Source organism: Camelus ferus, chromosome 2 (assembly GCF_009834535.1).
Source record: "Camelus ferus isolate YT-003-E chromosome 2, BCGSAC_Cfer_1.0, whole genome shotgun sequence".
NCBI lineage: Eukaryota > Metazoa > Chordata > Mammalia > Artiodactyla > Camelidae > Camelus > Camelus ferus.
Genome location: NC_045697.1, coordinates 94,029,213 through 94,055,684, shown reverse-complemented (window position 1 = coordinate 94,055,684; position 26,472 = coordinate 94,029,213). Strand labels below are relative to the sequence as shown.

General features: G+C 34.3%; 1 long non-coding RNA gene across 1 annotated transcript in view; it reads left to right on the top strand.

Annotated features, from left to right (window-relative positions):
- The window catches only part of LOC116658385, a 180,339-nt gene that overhangs the window by 3,823 nt on the left and 150,044 nt on the right, over window positions 1-26,472 (top strand). The window contains exons 5-7 of the long non-coding RNA XR_004313765.1: window positions 778-902; window positions 2,820-2,906; window positions 6,602-6,821. This is a non-coding gene — a long non-coding RNA (uncharacterized LOC116658385). The remainder of the gene's footprint in view (window positions 1-777; window positions 903-2,819; window positions 2,907-6,601; window positions 6,822-26,472) is intronic.

The window sequence follows — 26,472 nt, the reverse complement described above, 5'->3', positions numbered from 1 at the left end:
ATCCATGTTTTGGGGACTGAGAATACTAGCTATTAAGTGTTACTTGATATTCAAAGTAGAAATGTTCTTCATTTTGTTTAACCTTGTTAATATTGGTGTGGCTTCACATTTCAGTGTCTTTTCAGTTATCAGACAGAGCCAGCATTTTGTTAAACTCTAAACAGTGAATTAAAAGCACTGATGAGCTGAAGCAGCCCTCTAATGCAGAATGACAAATTGCACTTAAGCAATACATGAACAAGAAAATGATTTATGGATTTTTACAATGGTCTGAGCCAATGAAAGCAACATGAATTATACATCTAATGCTCATGATATCATTTTTTTCTAATAATACTATTTCAGTCCAGATGCTATACTCTTATCCTTTCTATAAGAGATATTGATCAATAAGAAGTCTAGGAATATTTTCAAATTAGGCAATGGTGTTTGACAGTGGTTCCAAATGTATGTATACTTTCCTGAGTACAGGGGGGTGATCAACATTGAGCACACTAACATTCTGTCAGCTCCTTCACATATTATGTCTTTTGGTGATAAATATGTAGTCCTTTGGAAACTTATGTTTCACAACTTCTTTCAGAATGTAAATAGAGTTCTACTTTAGAATGACAATCTTTATTACATCATGATCTCTCTTTCTGAAAATCAAAATGCATTACCTCATCTTACCTGTTTTCTTTTTTAAATTGCTTTGATTATAGAAAAATCTGATTTCTCCAAAATGTCTCTTATCCTCTTCATATTGGCTTATCGTGTTTTTTTTTTTTTCCCCAGAAAATTGTTTAATTCCTTAGTGTGTTAAAGACACTAGAAAGAAAGGTCATGTGCCTTCGTCTTTTTGGCGTTAGGAGACAAAATAGATCTTACGGCTGTCTCAAATTACAGAAAAAATCAATCAGGTAAAATTTTGTGTGGTGCTTGTTTGTTGAGTCTGAAAAAAAATCTAGTAATGGTGAGTGGCTATGTCTAGCATTTTTATTTAACCATTTGTGGCTTATGTAACTAAGTATTTGGGATGTGTGAAGAATTTTAAGTGAAGACAGTGTCTTTGCTGTATTATACATACTCAACCATAGGAAACTTCTAATTACCTGGAGGCCTCTAGAGTCACATTATTAGGCTTAATCTTAATTATCCAGGTTTATAAAAAAAAAGAAAAGGAAAAAAATTGAATCCCAGCCTCTGCTTTTGACAGCATTAATAATTACTCTTCCTGAAGATTACTGAAATCAATGATGTGATTAGGATTGTAAGTAAGAACTACAAGACATCACATTTAAAAAGCCAGCTGCTTTGCTAACAGGGATGATGTGTGGGTTTTACTGATGGGGCTCAGAGGTAGCAATGAAGCTTTAAACATTAAGGCCGATATAAAACAATTTCAAAAATTAATTGCAAGCCCTGATTAACTCTATATAAGAGAAAAGGTGTCTAGAATTCTCTCTTTTTTCTTCCCCAGTAGGTTTGCTTCTTATTTGATGGTGATATAGTTAGCATAATGCTAGTGTTTGTCTGGCAAGTATGAATTGTTTTCTTAAGGGGAAGCCCCTTAATTTTGTGAATACAGAATGAAATTACTCAAATTGTGATTGGGGTTACAAGTCATACGGCTATATTTTGAAGGGTTTAAAAATGTTATTGCAGACAGACACCAGGGAAAGAATATCAAACATAGCTTGAAAATTACATTAGTTACTAGAATTACAATAGTAAACAGAACAAATAGTAAAATAGAAACTTCAGTTTAAAAAAGTATCTCAGTTTGACTGGCTGGTTAGTAGTAGAACTCCTTCTATAAGAAACTTGCAGTTTGACTGTCTGGTTAGCATAACTCTTTCTGTAAGAAACTGGATTTTCATGATATCCTATCTAAACGGGTTTGGCAATGCTATGCTGTAAAAAGCTTTATTTTATTGCAATTTCTTGAGTTTTTTTTAGGTGAAAGTGATTAATAGTTTTTAAACAGCCAAGGTATGCCAAGCATTCTTAGCTACATTATAATATTTTCCCTCATGTCTATAGGTATTATCATACCAACATTATACATAAGGATACTGAAGATGTTCAGAATTTAAGTAACTCACCAAATTAAGAGAAAATTCAAATCCAGGCCTTCTGGTGCTCAGGCTGAGGCTCGGGTACTATACCATGATGTTTCTCTAGTCTATATGATTGGATTGACTAAAAGAAAAAAAATGAATTAAAGATTAAAAATGGAATTCATCTAGATTTTGTACTAACAGGGGTACTGGATTTATGCTAGTAGAATGGCTGTTACATCACTGAGTTGAGCCATGGAAGAATTCATAAATATATTTGAGAATTTTTTTTTTTTTTTGAGGTTTTGCGAGGAAACCAAACTTGGAATATGTTTTCCTACAAGTGAAACAGATTACAAACATCCATCTCTTTCTCATGCAGAAGTGCCTGGCATAGGAATCACAGATTTTACTGACTGGAAATGGAAATTGCTAAAACAAACATGCCCAAAAGGAGACACCTCTGCTTCATTCAGTCCTGAAAAACACCCTGTTGATCAATGGGCCAAAAAGTATTGCCTTGTTCGTATAGTTTATTAGAGTTTCTTAAAAGCTAGGAAAAACTAAGTGTATCCATTTTACACAATGCAAATATTAGTGGGTTTTTGTGTTTTTTGTGTGTGCTTCCAAACTGGTCTTTAAAAGGGAAATTGTGTTTTGTTAACCAAAATTGCAACTATTATTTTATTCCATCATTGTTGCTCAGAAAAGATTGTTTTAATATAAAATTTCTGAAAATTAAACAATTAAATTTATTTGACAATCTTTTGCCAGCAGGAAATGAAAGGAAATGACTTAAAAATAATTTTAAATATGGAAAGAATTAACCACAGGAAGATGAATATGGAATCTTATTTACTCACTGTAAGTAAAATATTTGTATTATTATTTTGGTAATAAGTACTGATGGAAGGAAAATATATTTCTTCTAAAAGTGTGCTCAGTAATTCAGAATATATGGAATGGGGGCCCTATAAGGTAGGTTCTAGATCTTACTCATTTCTGAAAGCACCCAATTGTGGCGATGATGACACAGTAAATTATGAAGGATTAAACCAAATTGGGCTCAGATCCCTGCTTCTCCAGATATTTGAACTTGGCCCAATTAGTTAAATCTTTTGAAACTCTGTCAAAGTGTGTTAAACACTCTAAACATCTGTTAAAATATGATGATACATCTGATCTTGTTGAGTCATTGGGAGGCTTAAACTGACCCGATATATGTAAAATTCTCAGCCCATACTAGAGTTTCAATAAATATTATCTATTATTATAGCAAGATGTTTTGATTGAAGTAATCCTTAAATAAGATATTTATTGACAATAATAGTATTGATTTTCCTGGTGGTTTTATTTCCTTTACAAAACGCAAACTATTTACTTTGAGGACAATTTTATATTGGCCTTATTTTGCAGGAAATTATAATTTTAAAGAGAATGGAAACAGTAAATGAATAAGACAAAACTAGTTAAATTTTAAATAAGCATCAAAACATAAAAATCAATACTGAGTTTTTCTTTGTGTTGTTTTAATACTTCTTTTCTTCGAGATAAGTTTAAATTTTCTGTTTTAATCTATGTGATAAAACATGTAGACTTAAAAAATCATTTTGATAAAATATGGCTCTTTCATTGTAAAATACTATTTTTTTAATTTCTATATTTATCAAAATTTCAGGATTAAAGGACTCTTATTTGATATAGTCACTATTTCCCTCCAATTCCTTGGTGTAAAGTCTTAACACCGACTCCTATATTCCTGCCGATGAGTACTAGAAACTCTCCAGATTAAAAACAAATTGGTGAAAAATCACTTAGAATAGAATGAATTTATTACAATGACCCATTCTGAGCCTCAAGCCTCAATCGTATTTAACTCTCTCTTCAGTATTCTCCTCTTTGTTATATTTCTGCCTAGCACTGCTATTAGTGTTCTCCTCAGTAACTTCTTACACCTTAAGAAACAAAAACACGCGTTGGTGCTGGTGTGATAGCAGCACAGCCAGAGGGATACTGAAAGAATGGAAAATAAATGTAAATCATGGATATATTTCTCTAGGATTCATGTGCAATTTGATAAGTAAAGAATATGCATAAAATGTTTAAATTACTTCATTAAACAGCATGGAGAATACATTTAAACATAGAATGGCTCTGAATGCTGAGTACATGGGGAGTACAGAAAAGACTAGAATGAAATCATTTAATTAAGCAAAGATTTCTAGAAAAGGGCAGTTTCTGCCACGATTTTAAAGGTGAGAATGCTACAGATTAGTAGAAAAGAAATATCTGAAGCAGGTTAGAGGTACATGCACAGTAAAGAACTGAAAACAGTGATAGCAAAAAGCTTTTCTATTGAGATCATAAAAACAGCACATCAAGCTTTTCAACTACAGGCCAATATCCTGACTTTGGACCCAGTTACTTAAATCTATGAAGCCAGGCGGCTTCAATTTCGTTTCTTTGGATTTATTCCTCCCCAGCCCCACTCGCAAGAACTTGGCCAAATTTAAGGTCGGCATAGATGGCAGAGATTCTCATTTAGCCTTCACACCTGAGTAATGCTTTTGGTATGGGTTGGGCTAACAGCCAGTGTTCAGCCTTAGAATTATGATAAAACCTAATATTATTGCTTGTTCATTAGCATATGCATTTGAGAATCTTGGCTGCTGCTTCTGCTTTAATGGTGAACTGTTAATGTCTGATTTTCTCAAAATATTTTAAAAATCTTGTTTGGTTTGACTACCTAACCAAGAATCTAATTTAACAAGAATGTATTTTCCTTTGGCCAGGCAGGATAATGGAGAGAAGTATTGCTTAAGCCCAAGGAACCTAACAAACATTCAGCTGAATGGTCACATTTTTGATGGATTTGTTGGCTGTATAACCAGTTCTTAACATAAAGATGTGCTGACTAAATGAATGAATGCTTGACCTTTTAACTTTATACTATTATTCATCTTAAAAAATATTTCTGAAATATTATACTCAATTCCACTAGCTATATTTTTTAATAATCTGTATTTGAGAAAGGTCTTTTACAGTTGATTATTTCAAAGAAACCTTGCTTAAAGTGGAAAATCCACTGTACATTACAAATGTGTTCAAAACACTTCATCCCATTTACAACTCATGAAATGCATTCCTTCTCTTTCTAGACAACTACTACTCAAAAGTAATATGTCATCTTATAATGTTCTTTGATTTATAATTTTCATCTTATTTCACATATACTATGTTGACTGTGTAACTATGAATAGAGTAAGTACAATGTCCAGGATTCTGAATTGTTTTATTCCTTTTATAAGGTCAGGATGACAAGCTAAGGAGTCCTCTATGATTAGAATGTTAGATGTTAAGAGTAAATATGGCTGAGATGGGAGGACATTCGGTGTCTTAGGTAGAATCAGGAGACACTGTAATTTTAAAGTGTTTCAGGGTTAAGTTAAAAAGAAAGGTTGATTGACTTGATAGATTCAAAGCAATGGTCTGAGTTTTAAGCCAGAGGGGACACTGCCTTGCTTCTAGTTTCTCTGTTCTTCAGTGTCCTGAAATGAAGGAATGTCAGTTCAGAAAAGGGCTGTTGATCACCATAGTGTGTATATGTATTTTCTTTTCTTATCCCTCAGCTTTCTTTTTCCATAACTGAAACACCTGTATTGTTTGTGGTATGGATATTATGGAGTTTAGAAATAATTCTGTAATTAGGTTAGTAATTATTTTATGCATGCAGGTTTAAAAGTAATCCGAAAGGTTTTTCACAGGCTAATAAAACCGTTAAGTATTTGACCAGAATGAAAGGGTTTAAGTGTAAATAGGAAGTACATACACAGGTTCACATACGTAAGAAAAAAAGGGCACGGTAGTGAAAAAGATGCTTTTGGCATAAGAAAATATCTAAACATATCAGTGAAACAGGACAGATCAAAGTTGGATGGTACTGTATGTGGAAGCTCACTTGACTTATAATACAGAAGTTCCATGTCTGTTGTGAAAGAAAACGTTTCCTTTTTCATCTTGCACGATATATAAAAATGATCTCCAGACAGATTTGAGCATTAATTCAAAACATAAAACAGGAGATAACTAGATCCCAGAATAGTATGTCAGCCTAAATAAAGAGGTAAACTGAGGCAAGCTTGAATTACCAGAAATTTCAGTTTATTCGGGGATAGTGGGAGGAATTACAATTCGTGAAACACAAACTGCATTAACCTATGGGCAGTCCCTTGAGGGTTTGGAGCGGGATGTATTTACATGCAAGAGTGCAGAGGGCGCGAGTCCAGCCAGAGTCTAAGCAGTAAGTTCATTGGCTTACGGATGGAGAAGGATTGATGGCGGCTGTTCATTGGTCCAGAGATAAGTTTCAGCCTTACGTAAATCAGGCGTTTGCGGGAAATCAGTCTCTCGGTACTGAAGTTCGTTTTTTCTGAGGGCATGTTCGTGAGTCTCCATTTCATAACCTCCAGTTCCATTTTAGACTGAAATCCTTTCACGTATCAAATATTTATGTAACTTCAGTGAAGTTTCTTAAAGGGCCTTAACGTTCTGTTGTCCAGGTCTACTCCAGAAGGCAGACAGAAATTCCCCAGAAATACCTGAGGGACAGCAGAGCTCGAGAGCTTTCCCGCGCTGCCAGACGCTTAAATGAAGAGCAGTCACCCTCTCATGGGAGCCACTCCCATGTAGCCTCTGTCGACCTTGGATGGTGGCAACAGATGGAGATGCTGGCAGGAGAAATCCAGGCTTGAAAGTTTGGGGCATCTCTATTATTGCAAGGTGAGTCCCTTTGACATTGGTGCGGGAAGACGGGGAATTAAGATTGTTTGCCTTTCTATGTATTCTTCATTAACAGGATTAAAAAAAAAAAATCCCAATTTTTGGTGTTGAGATTCCAGAAACTCTAGGAAGAGGCTTCTCCTGGTTGGTGATTCCTTAAATAGTACCCTGTTTTCCAGATTCCAAGTGGAGAATGCTTTTGGAGTGCTGAGATGTTTCTAACATGCATAGATATATCGCTTTGACAGTCTCTTCTGATTGGAAAGATAAAGTTACTGGTTGTTTTATGGTTATTTATTTACTACTGTAATTCACATTAGAATTTTTCTAAAGTATTCTGTTTCTGCATTTATTTCTGAATTTTAGTATATTGTTCCTTATCTATTTTTTTCTAGAATTTATCTTGGAAAGGCAGAAAGTGAGTAGATGTCAGTCTAGAACGTATGATTCATTTATTTTAAAAACCTTATTTTTTAAAATCATGATTCTTTTTAGTAGCACATCTGAATTAAGCTCTGCTGAGATGGGAAAATTTATTTACAGTTTTAAAATGAATGCCCCTTTAAAAATCTGCTCCTCTTCTTCCCCCTTAAAGTTCATAGTTTGGGTGTAGCTGGCATTCTCATAACTTATGTAATATTTTTATGTTTAAAATAAGGACATGCATGGGAGCACGAGATCTGATTCATAGATCATAGACTGTAACAAGAACTCCTCTATTTATTTCTGTGGTTTTAAGTTTTGCCCACATATGAAGAAGAGTTTACGTGTAAAGGCAGAAATGTTGTGGCTAGCGTTTTATTTCAACTTTAATAATTATGAAGTAATTTAAAATGGTTAAAAAAAAGAAAAGGCCATGGCATTTAAGGACATCTTTTTAATATGGTGCTGTTGTCTTAGTTGCTGAGGGTCACACAGTCCCTGCTGAATTTTGATTGTGTTCAGGAACATTTATGAATTTCTTTCTTTTATCTGAGAAGAATGTGTAATATTTCAGTGAATTGTAGGTGGCAGTATACACAGCTGAATTCCATGTTTTATTGCAGGTATCTAAAAGATATTTCAGTTGGCTAACAATTTTATATTTAGGCTTTTTGACATTTTAGTCCCCATTTCAAACTCCTCCCTCCTTTTTGTTGTTAATATAAGAAACATAAAATAAACTCCCTTAGGTAAGAGAGTGCCCTTGTGAAGTATTTTAAGTATCAGGTTTACTCTGAAACACTGTTATAGGAAGTTTTTTTTCATGTTACTAAAGATACATTAGAAAGAGTATAATACTCTAATATTCATTGACCAGTTGATTTCATATTAAAATCAGAATTTTATACTGAAAGCACTCAGAATTATATTTCAAGCCAACAACAGAGAAGTTTTTAGTCTGTCTCTTTACATGTTTTGTTTTAAAAGTTACAGGCAAATCTGCTTTGATTGCTAAGTTGTAAAAATTCAATACTTTCTTGATTTACTATCCTGAGACGTGATACGTATTTTTGAGAATGTTAAGTACAAAATTGCTATTCTTTAGGCCTGTTACCCACATTGAAAGCACTATATTCATGAGAATAATAATACAATTACAAATGATGTAGCAAAACAGAAAAAACCTTAAATTGACGATCCGTAGTCATACTGTGGCATCTGGTGGAGCTCAAGAAAGTTAGGCATTATAGCAGTCTGTTGGGAGAGTTTCACAAAATGCATCCAGGGTTTCATCCAGAGCCATGTGGAGTGGAGCTGGGGGTGGGGGGGGTGGGGGGACAGTGGGCGTGATTTCCAAAGAGGCAAGCTCTGGTGCCCTCCAATTTTCCTGTTGTTTCGTTTTACACATTGAACTTTGTGAAATACCACACCCCTTTCTCTTTTAAACTAAAATCCTTTTTATCTAATCCAGATTCTTCAGGTGAAAAGGAGAAATTTGAGAGCTGAGTAGATTCAGACAGTCACCGAGTCAGGTCAATAATTATCAGTGTAGGGCTGACCTTAGGGAATACTGCCACTGATACATAAGCAGTACTTACTTTGTGTTTATGTTTTCTCCAGTATTTTTTATTTGTTTGTTGGCTTTGTCCTCTTTGCCACCCTAATTTGTGTGTTTGTCTTAATGCACTCAATTACTTCACAATTATTGGCCCATGTGTAGCTTATAATTTGCAAATAGATATGCTTGCTTGCAAATGCTCACATTATTGCTGGACAGTTGTTTTAGAATCATTTGGTTCTCTCGAGCTGATGTGTAAGCATTATTAATTCTAATATGAAATAAGTAGACAAAGAAATTCAGGGAGAAACTATTTCTTCATATTTATTTTTCTGCTCTTTTCAAGGTCAGTAAAATAAATTCTCTGAAATTGTATGTTTTAAAAACACTTTGCAATGAAATTTATTGTTCGTTGATGAGAAGTAAGTTCTCCAGCATTTGGAAGCCTGAACACTCTTAAACATTTGGGGTTTAAAGTAGGCATAAACCTGTAGAAACCCAAGGAGACACTGGCTAAATGTATCGAGCTAAGTTTATTTTTTTTAAATAATGGGAAGCTATGAAGAATCTGTTACAGTAGGAGACTAACCCAAGGTCTCCTTTTTGTTTTGGACAGTGGGCCCCAGGTTTTATCCTCCCTATTTCTGAATAATTTACTCTCCTGGATGGCTTCTGAGTGAAACAGAAGCTAAGAATGAGTATCTTTTCACCTGAAACAAATACTATGCTTAAGAGCTAACAGAGTCCCATTGGCTATGTCTTCCCCAAAGTTTTTAAGGACATACTGGTTGAGATCTCAGTCCTTCCCACTGATGCTTCCTATTGATGCTTAGGTTTAATAAAACATGAGTAAACATCTTCAAGATGCGGATTATTGCAGTGTAAGTACAGCTGACTTATTTTGCACATTAAGTTAGGGTTTGGGGGGAATGATCATATTTTTAGGCTGTGCTTGCATGGACCTATGTCCTATAATCTAGGTTTTAAACCCTTTATTTTTATGAACTCACGTTTATTAAATATAGGGCCCTCCAGAAACTAATAACTTGTAATGTGCCATGTAACTTGAATTTGAGATGAAAAGTGGCAACACATTTTGGTCGGTTGATTAATTTATTTATTCCACTCAAGAAGTGCATACAGAGCACCTACTGTATACCGAAGTGCTTGGGTTACATTATGAATAAAATAGAGAAATGGTCTCACTGTGTGTGTGCACACACACACACACACACATTAAATAAATAAATAATGAGTATGTTAGAAGGTGAAAAGTGCCACGGAGACTAGGAAAAGTAGAACAAGTTAAGAGGATCTCTTAATTTATTTTTTATTTTTCATTTCCTTTTCAATTTTTTTAAATTGAAGTACAATCAGTTACAATGTGTCAATTTCTGGTATACAGCACAATGTCTCAGTCATGCATATACATACATATATTTGTTTTCGTATTCCGCTTAATTTAAAATTAAGTGTTTTTTCCCTCCTAAATGTGGGAGGGTAATGGAACTCAGACATGAAATAGAGTAAGATATTAGTAAGTGACTGTGGTGGTATTGCCATGAGAGGAGACAACAAACACAACATTAGGTTCTTTTTTAAGGTTTCCTTCAGGAGTTGCTTTAAAGTAGACTTCTCATTAACCACTAAATTGAATGTTTTCCCAGTAGGCAATTTGCCCCAAATACTAAATTAGTGGGCGAACCACTAAAACAACTCTGTCATTTAATGGCAAGAAGATTTTTAAAGCAAAGGAATTTCTAGATGGGATGTAGAGTACATTTCTATTTTTTAATTGTTGCTTTTTTTTCCTGCCAGAAACAGAAGGTAGTATTTAAGAATGTGTCGGTGGAGGTAAAATTTTAGTTTAGGATATTGAGTTGCCAGCAAGAGACTTCAGAAGAATTTCTTTGCCTCAACAAAACCCTTATCTTCCATGGGGAATAGTTAAACACTAATAAAAGTAAAGGAATTAAAAGCAAGGAAAAGTCTAGTTATTGTCATCCCAACAAGTGAGTTTCACATGGAAACTGATAACAAAGGACTTTGCCAAATTTGGCTGCTTTAAGAGCCTGCCTGCATTGGCCTCTGCAAAAATATGACTTGCATTCAAGTTTCAATGAAAATGCTTAATTGTACTAAATGTCAATCTGATGGGCTCTTCTAAAATGTACTGTCTGCCAGTAGTATAGTGTGTTGCCTGTACACAGTTTATAAGGTTTCTCCCAACTCATTCAGTTATATAATCCGACAAGCAGTGGTCTGAGAACAAGTCATGTCCTCTGTCCATGCAAAATCTGCAATTCCATAGTACTCCGTCATGTAGTGTTCTGGAAGGTTTACTCCTTCTAAAATTTCATTGATTTTACCAATATGCCTATATCCCACACTTACTTATTTATTTACTTACTGATTTCGCACACTTATTTATTCACTTATTTAAAAATATGAAATGAACTCCTTTATATTTCGGACATTGTGCTAAGCATTTACAGAAACTTTTTCTGGATAAAAATGTTTTCATATGAAAGATGGGACAGTGATATGGGAAGTGTCTGTATCCAGTTTGAGAATCACTAGTTCTTTCTAGGTTACAGCTATGTATAAATTAGGAAAGGAGAGATGGATGATGGTGAAGATGTAGATAGAAGTGTCACTAGGTTTGGAAGCAGAGAAGCAAACTGGAAGAATTCCGTTAAGTGATATTCATAATGATGCCAAAGAGAAAAGGTTAAATGTTGTTGACTATATTCCTCTTAATAAGACAAGAGACATTTTTACTACATTTCAGAATTATTTTAACACAGCAATCCACCTTTATAGAAAGTTAATAACAACTTATGTTACTGATAATAATTGTTTACATTTATATATTTAAATAGTTTGTGAAATTTTTAAAGTCAGAAAATTACTTTGTATGTATTTTATTTTTAAACTTGGATGGGTAAATTTTACCATTACAGATTATATTCAGTGTATTTTTTAAATTGTTCCATATATTAGCTTACTGATTTGCTACAAACTTGTTTTCTATAAAAAAATTTCCTTTACTTTATAGAGTTGCAGTGCAGCTAAGGACTAGATTTATAAATCTTCTAAATGTTCAAAAAATGATGTGTAAATCACTTTCTCCTCCATACAATGGAATTCTACTTTAGTACAATATATAGAATTATCTTATACATACTTACCTGTAGCTGTCTGGTTTCTAACTTAATTTCATCCAATAGACTTCGTACTGTGTTTTAGTTTCTTCAGTTTTATATCTTAGCTTCCGTAGAATGATTGTGAAATTTCCTGTAATATCTTTCTGGGAGAAATGAAAGTAATTAAGAAGCAGAAAGGTACCTATTTAATTAGCCTATTTGTATCCTCAGAAGAATCCTTAGTTGTGAAAAATCTGAGGGAGCTTGCCCTTAGTTAATTGAATCAGAGCCTTTTTTAGTCTTTACATTTCTCCCCACTCACTTGGTTTAGTTCTGTTCTCCAAAATGACTCAGTAAAAAAAAAATCCCAGATTATATATCTTCATCTAAGCAATATTTTGTGGAAGCCTAGAAGTCTATGGTCAAATCTCAGGTCAGTGTCCGTCCTGGTTTGTTACCAGAAAGGCGCTGAATGTATTTTTATGATAAGAAAGTATTCAAATATGAAAATGTATCTCATTGATCTTTAAGACTAAGGAATTTAATACGGTGACATCTACTGAACAATTCAAATGCAGTTTGAGAGCTGCTTAATCTTTCTGTCGTGTGGGTATTGCTGAACCGCAGGTGTGGAGAGCTAGGCTTACGTATAGATCCTTCCTTCCCTAGATAATTGTAGTATTTACTAAGATGAACTTTATCTGTTTCAGCTTAATATTTCTCTGAAAGGGCATTCCTAATTTAGAAGCAAGTGAATAAAGGCATCATGCTTTTAATTACTTTTAGAGAAGAACTTAGTTCTTTCCCCCTTTGAATACTCTAAATTAGATTAAACTTTTGGGGGAGAGACAAAGCAGAGGGGAGTAGCCAGTGGGGAAGTGTTTTGAAGCCAAATGCAAGTTACCAATCCTTTTATGGAATAAAGGAAACCGAGAAGAACAGCAGCTGCCATTTCAGCTTGATAACTCCAGGACCTCCTAGTGAAATCATTTTGAGACTGCTGAGTAGAAACAGTTTAAAGGTCTATTGTAAAAGAAACAAGAATTTTATTCATTAATTAGACTCGTCAGAGAGTGCTTTGATTTTGCAAAAGTGAATAACCTTTTATTCCCTGGTTACAGTTAAATCCTTAAGCTCATTTGATTTCCTGTGCCCCATTCTATTTCACGTTAAGTTTTCACCTTTACAAATGCACTGTACCAGGCCAGTCCCGGAAAGGTTTTCATTTCCCTTTCACTTCAGGAAAAAAGCAGAGTAACTTTTCACAAAATTAGCACATAATGAGGGGGATCTACATTGCAGAATGAAACCTCTGATAATGCACAAGTAATAGAGTGAGGGAATATTTTGTTTATGTGTTCCGCACCTCAACCTCAGATAGATAATGAAGACTGTTTTTTTTTTTTTTGTCTTAATAGTGGTTTTTTATGTTGGAAAATATTGAACTTCTTTATGGAGATTATTTTCAGTTTTGCTGCTTTACAGTTGAGATTGGTTCAAAGGCAGAATTTATGCCAGCATTTGGGATTTTGCTGTCTAGCGTCTATCAAACATTAATTCACACCTGATTAATTCAGAATTTTTGAAAATGTGAGTCTAATATTGAACTTTTTTGACACAGTGGAAAGGGGCTTGTTAAACAAATAAACAGCATAAAAAATTAGGTAGGGAAAGTACACATACTTAGAGATCAAGCAGTTTTCCAGGTTTTAAAAACAGTTGAGTGGGGAGGATATAGCTCAAGTGGTAGAGTGCATGCTTAGCATGCATGAGGTCCTGGGTTCAGTCCCCAGTACCTCCTCTAAAAATAAATAAATAAACCTAATCCCCCCTCCCCCAAAAAAAGATTAAAAAAAAAAAACAATTGAAAATGTTCAAAGCATTATTTGTCAATCACTTTGAGTTGACAGTTTCAGCTCACTTATTAATTATAGCATTTATCTTCCTAAAAAATATTTGATTGTTTTAGAGAACATATTTCAAGTTATCATAGTTTCTTAAAAATAACTATTTTTAATTTAATTTTCTTAGTGTAGTAAATTAACATACATCTTAACCAAAAAGTACAGTGTTCAGAAAATAGAAATCTGCTGCTGCTACCCTCCCCACCAAGATCCCCAATCATCAGGGGCAAGTATTTGACCGTTGTGAGCTTTTTCTTTTGGTATTTGTGCCTATATATCTAAATAGCTTATTGATATTTTTATTTCTTGATTTCTCAGTTTTAGACTATGTGTATCTATTAATATCCCAAAGTAGAAGATCTTTTAACAATCTGCTCATACACATAAAAACACATTTCCTCTATTTCCATTATTTTATTAGTTTTACTGTAAATTTTAGTTAAAACCTTATTCAGTTTTTACAATATTATGAGTATGTAAATCTGTTTATATCTGAGCTAAATACTGTAGATTATAAATATAATGGCTTTCATGTGCTACTCTTTTTACCTAGAGTTAATAACTTGTTTTATTGTGTGTTTAATTTGTATATCCCTATCACTCCAAATTCTCCGAAAGTGTTGTAAAATTCTCTCAGTACAAGCACATCAGATAAGTCAGATAATTTACTTACTACCAGCTTCTTATTCCATTCTGCAACAGCTATCAGTCAGAACTTTCATCATCATGCCATCATCTCCAAATTCCCTTTGCTTTTCTCGTTGATTTTCTGTTTATTGATTTTGTTCAGTCTTTTTCATTTACAGGGTTATTTTATGTGTGATGCTCATCCATTCAGTTTGAAATGCAGAACTAACATGTTGACTTAATGCTCAGAATAAAAGGGTTGATTGGGTGTTCGGTGTGCACACCTCAGTGTGAGAAGGAAGCATGTCCCTCACAGTAGGGAGAGTCATTTAATTGGGGATCCTTACATATCAGTGTCTAGAGATCATTTATCTTGGACTAATTTTCATAGAGCAAGCTCTTCTAATCTCCTGCAAAGAAATGGGCTGGGGAATTCCACTTTGGCTAGGCAGATCTTCATATTTTGAATAAGAACTTGGCATGGTTAATTGAGACATGAAATACAAGAAACAATTTTAGAGGAGACATGTTGAATTTGGTTTCAGATACATCAACCTTGAGAATCCTTTGAAATATTAAATGGCAACCTGCAATATAGGGCTGGAGCTCATCACAGAATTCAGGTTTAAATATACAGATTCGATTGGATTATGTTACCTACACAGAACGGCAGTATTCCCATCACAGGTGCTTAAGTAAAACAGAAATTTATTTCAGTCTTGTGGAAGAGCACGGTGGAAGGCAACTTGGGCTGAAATGAGCACTAAAAAGTTATCCAGGGTCCTTCATGATCTCCTCTTTGCCATCCCTGGGTATGGCATTCCTCCCACTGCGTCCAGAGTTGCTGGTGGAGATGCTTCATCACAGTGGTGTCTCCAGTAACAACATGGAGGAAGAGAGGAAGGTAGCATAGCCTCTCCCCTTGAAAGAGACTTAGCCAGCCTCTGACCCATTCTGTTTACATCTCTTTCACCAGACTTAGCCACATCTCCTCAAGTTACCAGGAAGCCTTGTAAATGTGGTCTTTTATTCTGTGTGGTACCGTGGCAGGCTAAAAAATGGCTTTCTATATTTAAATAAAAACACGGGAATGGAGGACAGTGTATGCATCTCACAGTCTTAAATTAAGTCGCTGGCATATAGATTGCATTTAGAAATATGGGTATGTGTGACTCACAGCACGTATATTAAAAACCTTATTTTTAAGTCAGATTTTTGTAGATTGAGCAATGGAAGACAAATGAGACTCTAAAGAGAAACAGGGACAAATCCTTCCAGAAGCATGGATGAAAGGGGAGAGAGATAAGACAGTTGCTCCAAAGTTTAGGTTTTGTGGGAGAGGACAGTAAAGTGAATTCAGAAAAAGGTGAGTCAAAAATGAAGGATGTATAAGACTGATGATCAACTAATATTTATTAAATGATGCTGTTGATGCTGACTGAATGCTTTTATTGTACTAACCCTTTGCTGTAGGTATTGTTATCATCTTCATTTTATAAAAATTAACTTAGACTTGAAAGATTAAATAACTTAAATTGAGACACAGAGCTGACAAAAGCCTAGAGCCGAGAATTTTATTCTAACCCCCTTTGTCAACACATAGTCACAACCTGCCTTGTTATCTTCTTGTTCCTGGAGGAACTCTTCTCTTAACCACTATCCGACTTCCTTCTTCTTCTTTTTTTTTTTTTTTTCAGTTAGGAAGTTAAGGAGCTCAGTGAAGGTAAATAGGTGGTTTTTGTCAGAAAGGGCAGTATATGAGCAAGGTTTCAGTGGAAAAAACTTTTTAGTGGTGACAAATTTCAAAGCCATTTTTTAACCAGGAAACTGAATTAGATGCCAAATTTACAAATTCTAATTAGGTTTCCAAAGCAGAAGCTGATAATGACGTTTTAAGTAAAATTAATACTGTTAATCTTCATTGAACTATAAATCTTGCTTAAAAAGTGGGGAGAATCGGTGCTTAGGCTTTACATTTCATTCTTTATTTTTGTTTGGTCTCCCATCATTTAAAATTATAAATAAGGTTCAGTTACGATAACTATGATAATGTTTTGTTTGAGTTAATTTTGTTTATATGAAAAGATGCTCCAGATTTCTGGGTAGTTAGTTTCTACATTTTTATGTGATTTTATTCTTTAGAACCATGTTATTACTCTAGAGAGTCAGTAAGGGTACAGAATAGGAAAAGGGTATGGCTTCCTCTTGGGAAGGACCAACAGTTTGTTGACTTTTTCATTGTCTAGAGTGTAGATTAAGAGCCTGATTCTTTTACTATACAGAGATTATTTCTGTTTCTCTGGTGTCATTTCTCATTGACCAACAGTGTAAGACTGATGTATGCTAGCAGAATGTATTTAAGTACAATGGTAAGCAACTAACAGAGACCAGAGGTGTGGAGTTCTGTGTGACTGCAGAAGCCCCCTTTCCTTCATGTAGTTAAGCCTCTGCCGGGACCAGTTGCTTCCTGTTCCTGAAATGAGACTAAGGCAAGCTAATTTAATTGGATTTAATTTTATAGTATCACTAAAATTATCTAATGCATTCATCTCATATGATGGTCTTACCTGAAGAATAGTCCATTATTTGTGGCTCATTGTGAGGAGAGGGTATCAATGTATAATTCTTGAGCCCTGCATATAGAGGTTTTCACATTACTCTTATTTACCCTTTACTGAAACATTTTGAAGTTGATAATATTCTCATTCTACACATGAGAAAACTGAGGTTAAAAAGCTACTATGAATTGTCCAAGGCTTGTAAATGGTTGAGTCAGAATTGTAACCATGGCCAATTCCACAGCCCCAAATCTAAAGGACTCACTTTACATTATTGTCTGTAGCATGCATGTATTTGTTTTACGGGGCGGCTGTAAAAAAAAAAAAATCCCCACAAACTTGGTGTCTTAAAATAACAAATATTTGTTCTCTCACAGTTGTCGAGGCCAGAAGTCCAAAATCAAGGTGTTGGCTTCTTCTAATGGCTCTAGGGAAGAATCCTTCTGGCCTCTACCAGCTTCACAGTTTTCGTTCACTTATGTCAGCATAACTCTAGTTAACAGCTCCATCTTTGCCTGGCCTTTTCCCCTGTGTTTCTGTGTCTCTTCTCCTTTTTTGTCTCTTATAAAGACATTTGTCATTGGATTTAGGACTCACCCTAATCCAAGAAGATCTCATTTAGAGATCCGTATCTTAATTACATTTACAAAAACCCTTATTGCAAATAAGATCACATTATGAGGTTCTGGGTGAACATACCTTTTTGGGGACCACTGTTCAACCCATTACAGTGGGCATGGCTGAATTTTTTCTAAACCTTTTTAAATTGTGATTATGACAAAAGTACAGAAAAATATGTAATACATACTGTACAATATAGTTAATAATTATAAAGGGATCACCTGAGTAGCCACCACCTATATGGAGACATAGAACATTCCCAGCACTTTGAAAATGCATTGTTTCTTTTAATAATCAGTCATCTCTCATTCCTGTTTACAAGAATGAGCCTGACTTTATGGGAATGACTTCCTTGCTTTTCTTTAAAATTTTACTTATATAGTAAAAGAATACAGTTTTACATATTTTTATATTTTATATAAATGAAGCATAATTGTGCATCTTGTTTTGTGTTATGCTTCCATTAATTTTATAAGAATCACATGTGTCACTGATGGTGGCTGTAGTTAATGTATTTTCTTTACAACTTGGTTACTTTTCTTGCATATGTGTGTTATATATATATTTTTGGCTATCACAAGTGCTATTATTATGAAATTTCTACCTGTTCTAGTATAACTGCAGTTTTATGTGAGATACATACTTATTAGATGACGAAGTTTTTCAGAGCAATGGGAGCAGTATACCCCTTATCAGCAGTTTATGTGAGTTCCCATTGCTCTCACGTATTTAATAGCTCATAGTGTTGGCTGACATTTTAGTTACCTGATGATTTAAAGGTGTGCAGTCCTGTTCTATGATAGTTTTCACTTAAATATCCCTAATTATCAGTGATATTGAAAATGGTTTCATAGTTCTGTTGGAGTTACACTTCTTTAGAACCAGATGCAGATTCCGAAGTCTCGTACTAGATCCAAGCCAGCGAGGAAAGCTGCATCTCTAAGGTTATGGGATGGGCAAGGGAAGTGTTGAAAAAGTGGGACTATAGACCTTTTGACCCTACATACACAAAGACGTGAAAATATAGTAGTGGCCTGATAAAAATTTTAAAAACACAACGTCTAGGTTCATGCAGTACTTTTAGATAAGTATGGTCACAGTTGTGAGACTGTAATTTCCGTTTACTTTCTAGCTTAAGGCTGTGAACAACTTATTGTTTAATTAATTCTTAGACATTATGATATTATCCATATAATACTGAATTTTAATGAAAATTTAGTTACCAAATAAGGGTGAATCTATCAGACTTGTATTAACCTACATGGTAAGCTATCTTCTGTACTTGCTTCTACCCTTGGTCACTTTTTTAGTGTCATTTTTCATTTTGCAAATTGTCATTAGTTCCTAGATTTACAACCCTAGTATACTTCTTTAAAGTAATGTTTTTGTGCTTTATGATTATAATCACATCTCTTTCAGAAGAAGAAAAACAGAAAAGGGGGCCGTTATCAGTCTCTCAGATGAATTATATTCTATCATGTTGTTATTGGCCAAATGTATGTCTTACTAGTTGATATAGACTGACATCTGAGTCAATCTGTATTATCATTCTACTGGGTGTTGAGGGTTTCCCTTAAAACCATGCTTTTCCATTTGCTTTGAGTCTCTTTGGCACCATCTCCTGCTGTTGTAATCATTAGAAGACCATAGAGAGTGGAATTTCTCAAATACAGACAGTTGTATTCAGAACATGAGCCCTGCAGGCATTTCTTTTCATTTTTACTTAGCTTGGGATATACAGACACACCTTTGACTTTCATATGCTTATTACAGAGCCTGAACGCAGTGTATGTTTCCTTCTGCTTTGAGATACAGATGGCAAAAATCCTTAGTCTGCCAAGAAACTGTATTTGCTTCTAAATTCTGACTGTCCCATTATATGACTTTGTTATATTAAGATTTTAATAGTGCAAATAAGGGTCAAGGCTTCTTTGTTGCTGAGATACTAAATCACTTTTTGGCTTTCTTACATCTGACAGTTCTTTTCCACTTCATCTTTAAAAGCGGAAGTTCATGAGCTTTTCATCCTGTGGAGTAGTTGGATTTTATTCATGTTCAAACTCTTTGAAACCTGCCAACCATATAAAAACAGTTGCCAATATGGGAGAAGTCTTCCTTGTGTTGTGATAGAAAGGGTTTCACTGTTGAGACATAAACGTAAAATAAAAATGTATTTCTCCATTTTTAAAAGACGCAAGTGCCTCCTTGTCCCAGGTGGCTTTCTACAGGAGAGAGGACCAAAGTGGGTCGCTTGATAACGTTTTAGATCTCACATTATTTTTAAAACTATATATGTATGTGCTTACAAACATATGCATATCTATCTGTATATGTACACACACATGTATTCAATGTTAGAAACAGTTTCAATTTAATGGCAATGTCAAGTTATATATGAACTTTCTTTGGACTTGTTTTTTGACAAATTAGGAAAACAAATGTTTTCCTTTTTTTTTTTTTTTTTAATTTTTGCATGCTTTGAGGGCCATAATTGAGATTTAGGCACCTAGATTTAAAAAGTATTCAAAATGAGCTTTTTTTTTTTTTTAACAGTGACTATCTCTTAACACAAGTATGGTTTTTCTCCACTGCCTGGATTGTTTTGTGGGTGGTATTGTTATCCATCTAATCATCTGCAGCAGCAAACATGGGGTCATAGTTAAAAACATAAAACTTCTGTTGATTTTGCCTCTTCCATGTTTCCCAGTCATGTCTTTTCTTTCTGTTCAAACTGGTCTCCTCAGTTCCTAACATCCAGATTTTCCTAAGTTTCTATCTGGCCATTTTGTTTTCTGGTTTCTCTCTATTCCAGTGCATTATAAACGTTACTTTTGTACCATTTTTTCAAAAATATAGTTCTTACCCCATTTTTTCCTGCTACAAAACCTTCCATAGATTCCTGTTGTTATCAGAGTTAAAGTTTCAAATTTCTTAGAAATGACACAGCTCAGTACAGCAGCTACTGGCTATATGTTGCTATTTACATGTAAGTGTAAAATTAAAAGTAAATGAAAGAAATTGAGTTCCTCAATCACAGTGTCATTTCAAGTCCTCAAAATGCCACATGTTGGTAGTGACTACTAAATTGGACATCACTAATCTAGATTATTTCCATCATCACAGAAAGCTCTATTAGACAGCCCTGCCTTAGAATGTTAACACCAACCCTTCCATAGCCATTTCCAGCTTCGTTTTCCAGATTCATTTTCTTCTACATAGTGTCAGTACACCACTGTGATCCAGTCATGTGCACGTACCTATTGTTGAAAGCATCAGTCATTCAATCAACAAATTCCCATTGAGCACCTTTGGTATAATAGGCACTATTATTCCATTAGGAGCACTGCCATGAATTAAAGCAAGGCAAAATAAAACTGCTCTCATGAAGTATATGTTGGTGGGGGGATTATAAACATCCAGAATATAAAAAATGTGAAATATCTGGTGGCAAGGGATACTAGGAAGAAAAATAAAAAATGGTAGTGTGTGGGAAACAGGTGAGTGGTTACATGGGGTGTTCAAGAAAAGGCTTTTTTGATGAGGGGATATTTCAGTACAGCCCCAAATGAAGTGGTGCGATGAACCTCATAGCTCTCTGGAGAAGTATAAGTCCTTCATTCTACAGCCTTCAGGCCGTGCCTCTCCTACATTTGTGGGAACATCATTTATAAAGGTCACAGCGTCATTAAGCGGGAGCCTCTTAACTTGCACGGAGGATTTTTGGTCTCAAGCCAGACTGTAATCAGCATCATAGACTGCTAGAGCTTGAGGCAACCATAAAAATCATCTCATCTATTTCCTAATTTTAAGAAGGAGGTAGCCAAGATTTAGACAGGTTAATTGATTTGTTTTAAGTGATAAAGTGAAATGGCAATGGTAAAATGGCAGTTAGAACCTTGGTCCTCAGGTTAGGACTGAATTGTCTGAATAATGAAATTCAAATAAAGAGGACCTCTGGAACCTTTTAAGAATGAAAATGTATATATTTATATATATATACACACACACTTAATTTTGGCTTTCTTCAGAAGTGTGTTGGTACTGATGTTTCAAATGAACCATTGTTTTTCTCTTTACACTGCAGAGTCTGATTATTTAGAAACATTTTTGCAACAATTTCCACATGTAAATATATTTTAAATTTTAGTTTCCCAATAGTGTAAAGCATTTTTTAGCATTATAAACTTGATGCATACACATTATGTATATATGCATGTGCAAGGTGGGTATATATGTGCATCTCTTTGTCATTAATTCCATATGCTGCTTTTGTGTTCACACAGTGTATTCAGAAAATCCCAAAATTTCCTTGTGTAGAGTTCTAGGTAGTAAAAAGTCATGGATTTTAATTAAATTATGGCTTTATTCTCCCAGTGAAATCCAGAGGAATTGCTCTAAGAATTTGTATAGGGAGTGGCCGAATAGTACATTTTCTAGAACATCTTTAAGCGATCAGAAGTCCTAAACTCATCTATGGTAGGTAAGGGCTAAGATTTTGCCCCTTTGTAGAATGCAAGTGCATGACGCATTCTTCAAGGTGAATAGCTGAGTATAATTTTATTATGCTTAACATATTGTCACTGTATCGTAAACACATAAGGTGCATCTTTACTTAATAATTTTTTAAATGGCGAATTTGAATACCAAAACTCCAGCTATTGTGAATGCATATAAAATTATATGTTTTGCTCTATAATTTTTTTGGACAAGAAATTATTTTCTTGTTATATCAATAAAGCTTTCTTTTACAGATATCCTTTCAATATACCAGATAATTTTTGTAATGTTTTTAATAATTATCTTAAATGAATATGATAATCCATTTAAAAAAATATACAAAACCATCTGTCAAAGCCTTTAACATGCATTCTGTGGTTCCAGATTCTGATTGGCTCCCTTTTAGATGTGAGTTGTGCCTGGCCTGTAAGTCTTTATGCCTTAATTGTAATGTGTCCTAAAGCAAATGGAGTATTAATAGGCTATTTATTACAGCTGAAGATATACCATGATAAATCACTCTTTCTGTGTTTTTGGAGGAAATGTACACAAGTGAATGAATACATACCATCAGTTTAAAACAGTCTTTCACAACAGACAACATATGACATTCTTATCAAGGAAACTATTCTGCAGCCATTTCGCCCACAGGTGAAATGTGTTTGGAGTGTCCTCAATTTTGTATCATGTGTCTGTCCTTTCTGCTCTTCTCAGACTAGTAACACTTCATGGCAAGCCGGGTACACTGTTAAGCTCCAAAAGAAAAATGTCATTAAATAGTGTATTAAAATACTCTGTTTTATTCATACAGTTGAACCAACAGGAGAATGTTCATTTTCGTAAGCATAGGATTACTAACAGAATGGCAACACTAAAGGTCAGTTTTGGAATGAGCTCTCATTTAATGAAGTTTACAAATAAGCATATCTTATATAAGGGCAGAAAAATCAATTGTATATGAAAGTCATGCTTTTAAAGAAGTATGTTCTTTTTTAAAAATTAAAAAAAAATTACATAAACTTTTTTTTTGAGCTCTAAATCTGTGGTGTTTTTTTTTTTCAGATTTTTTCCAAATGTGAAATGAAGGCAAAATGAAACAAAAATGTTTTTAAAAGGAAAATAAAGTGGGGAGATTATGTGAAAATATAGGAAAATGGAGGAGTCCAGATAGTTTAAATTTATTGGATAGAGAAAATGGTGCAAGACAGCCTCTTTACTCTTACGTTCTTGGGTTCAAAGCCTTTATTCCTTGTGATTGGTGGGATCTTTTTCGTTACTAAGCTCCCTTGAACAAAATCTAAAATCAAATTAAGTCAAAATATGTGCAGTTATGAACCATCTCTCAGAGTGGGATTTCGGTATATTTATTTTCCTTAAATATCAAAGAAATTATACGAGCTAAGTAATTCTCAAAGCACCACATAAAGTTTAGACAGTTCTTTTCTTACAGAATATATATTTTTTTCACTTCAGCGGTACATTTTATTACAAAATTTGACAGAAGCAACCAAGGAGAGAGAGGAAAGAAACCCCCAGAGACTCTTGATTCTCTTAGCTGACAAAAAAAAAAAAAGTGTCATTTTTTTAGTAATTTTTCCTTCTTTGCTGTGTTTATCCTGTATATGATCTGACTGAGACCAGACAAGGAAAGAAAAATACGTTTCATTTTTTTTTTCAACTAAAAGAAAGATTTGAAGTGTATTTGCAGGTTATTTCCAGGGTAATTTCCCTTTTATTTTTAAACAGTAAGTTTTCTGAGATTCAGAATCAGCATCCAGTCCATATGTCATAAATACAAAGTTCCGAATGGTGAAGGAGGCACTGTTACCCTTGGAGACCGCGAATGATGCATGGGAGGATAGGGAAAGGAAGGATTCATACGAAGATTCCAAAACTAAGCTTGTGGGCTGTGGCTCAGGATGACAAGACTTAGAAGGAGAGGTGGACGTTTTACTCCTGTGAGCATCGTGCACCTTGCTGTGCTCCTGGGTCTGCTGATATGCTGGGAGCCCGGAGATTTACGGAAAAGGCAGGAGAAAGCAAAGCCTCTCGGTATAATCCATCTCATTGCCATCACAGAACAAGCATTAGCAAGTGGTAGTGACTTCATCAAGTTACTGTCTTAACAGTGACAAACCACAGGTTTTGTTTCTCCAAGGAGAAACTAGGGTAGTTAATATGAAGAGCATAGACATAAAAGATCACAGTAGTGGTATTAATATCCTAGTGAACACACAAGACTGTGCTTGAGTGATGTTCAGTTTAAGGTGTTTGAAAAACAGAAGAAAGAATTCCAGGGAGCCCTGCCCTTTCTTGCATGTACTTTCAATAAAGGAAATGGTTTAAAATTTTAAAATATTAGATCATCCAGCACCTTGGATCTGTTTGAGGTTACCAACAAACATGATTCTTTTGTCCTTGTTTTTTTCTGCACCACCTTATATGACAGTGCTGTGAATAGCTGTAAAGAATCTCCTTTAAGCCTTAGCAAAGCCGTCAAATCTGCATCATTGGTAGGAACTTTAAAAAGTTTTGAGTTGATAATAACTGTATCTGTAAAGTATCTAGTTATGTTAGTTCATTACAAATACCAGTCATTTTGCCTTCCTTGAGAATAATGAGTGTAGGAAGCTTTGTGATAATTTTTATGTGAAGAAGAAAAATATAGCATGTACCCATATATGTCTTGGTATTCGTTTCAGAAAATAACAGGGTTTTTTTTGTTGTAGTACATGGTAGAAAATATGATGGAAACTGTAACAAGTTAATTAGATACTGCCTTCATAGATAATTCTGGGTACGTTCTTAAGTAGCTGTGATCATTGAGGCAGTTTTTTTTTTTTTTTTTTTTAAATACCAGAGAGCCTGTTTGCCTTTACCTGATGTCCAGTTTTTGAAATTCACCCATTAAAACGGGAAGAATTTTCTTGCTTTCAGGATTTTGAAATCTATGTATGCAACTCTAACAATATATGTGGTTTGATTTTGCCTGTTTTGAACTTTATATGGCAGTATTTTGAGGTATAATTATTTTGTGTGGTGTTACAGTCACTAAATATCCGGTTTATGAAATTCATCCCGGCCATCACATGTTGATGAGCTTTTACCTTTTATTATTGCATAATAGTCCCATTATGTGCATGTGTGTGTTACAGTGTGTTAATCCATTTGACTTTGGGCCTTTGGGTTGTTTACGTGTTTATAGGCCATTTGGATATTTCTTGCTGTGAAGTGTCTATTCAGGTGTTTTGCCTGTTTTTTTTTTTCCTTCATTGCGTTATTTCTGGTTTTCTTCTTGATATTTTGGAGTTTATTTTGTATTGTAAGTATAAATCTTTTGTCAGTTTCATGTGTTGTAAACCCTTTTTCTATTCTGTGATAGCCATTCACTTTCTTCATCCTGTCTTTGATGATCATTTTAAAGTGGCCGATTTTTTTGTGTGTTTTTTTGTTTTGGTTTGTTTTTGCTTTATGGTTAGTGCTTTTGTCTTTTGTTTAAAAAAATTTTCCAAGATTATAAAGAGACTCTCCTAGGTTACTGTGTTGTCCTCTTAAGGCTTTGCAAGGTTTTTGTTGTTGTTTTTGTTTTGCTTTGTTTTAACATATAGGTCTGTAATTCACCTGGTGTTATTTTTTTGCCTAGTATGATAGGTATGGTCCAATTTTATTTATTCTTTGTAGATACCTAATTGTCTCATCTCTTGAAAGGTATATTTCGCTATAATCTTTTCCCCTCAAATCCACAATGCTTCTTTTTCATAAGTTAAATATCCGTATCTACATGGGTCTGTTTCTTTCCCCTTGGTCCTTGTCTGTCTCTTTGCCAGAACCAAACTGTCCTAATTATCAATGGCTTTATAATACACCTTATTATCTGGTAGAAGAACTGGTCAGTTTTGTGACTATTTAAAAATATCATGCCTCTTTGATTTTCACATAAATATTTTAATTACATGGTTCTACACACACACATACACACACCCAGAACTGTTAATATTTCAGTTTAGGACTGCACTACATCAGTCCTAAAAAATGAAAAAAACTGCATTAAAAGTCCTAAAAAACTAAAACAAACAAACAAACAAAAAAAAACCTGCATTAAATCAATCCTAAAACATTTGGAGGAAAATTGACATTCTACAATACTATTTTTTCTAGTTCATGAAAATACTATATATCTGGATTTATTTACTTCTTATGTCTCAGTAAAAACTTGAAGAATTTTTCATACTATTTTTGGATTTATTGCTAGGAATTTGATAGTACCTTTATTTGTTTTCATATTGATGACATTCAAAATTATTTTCTTCCTAATTC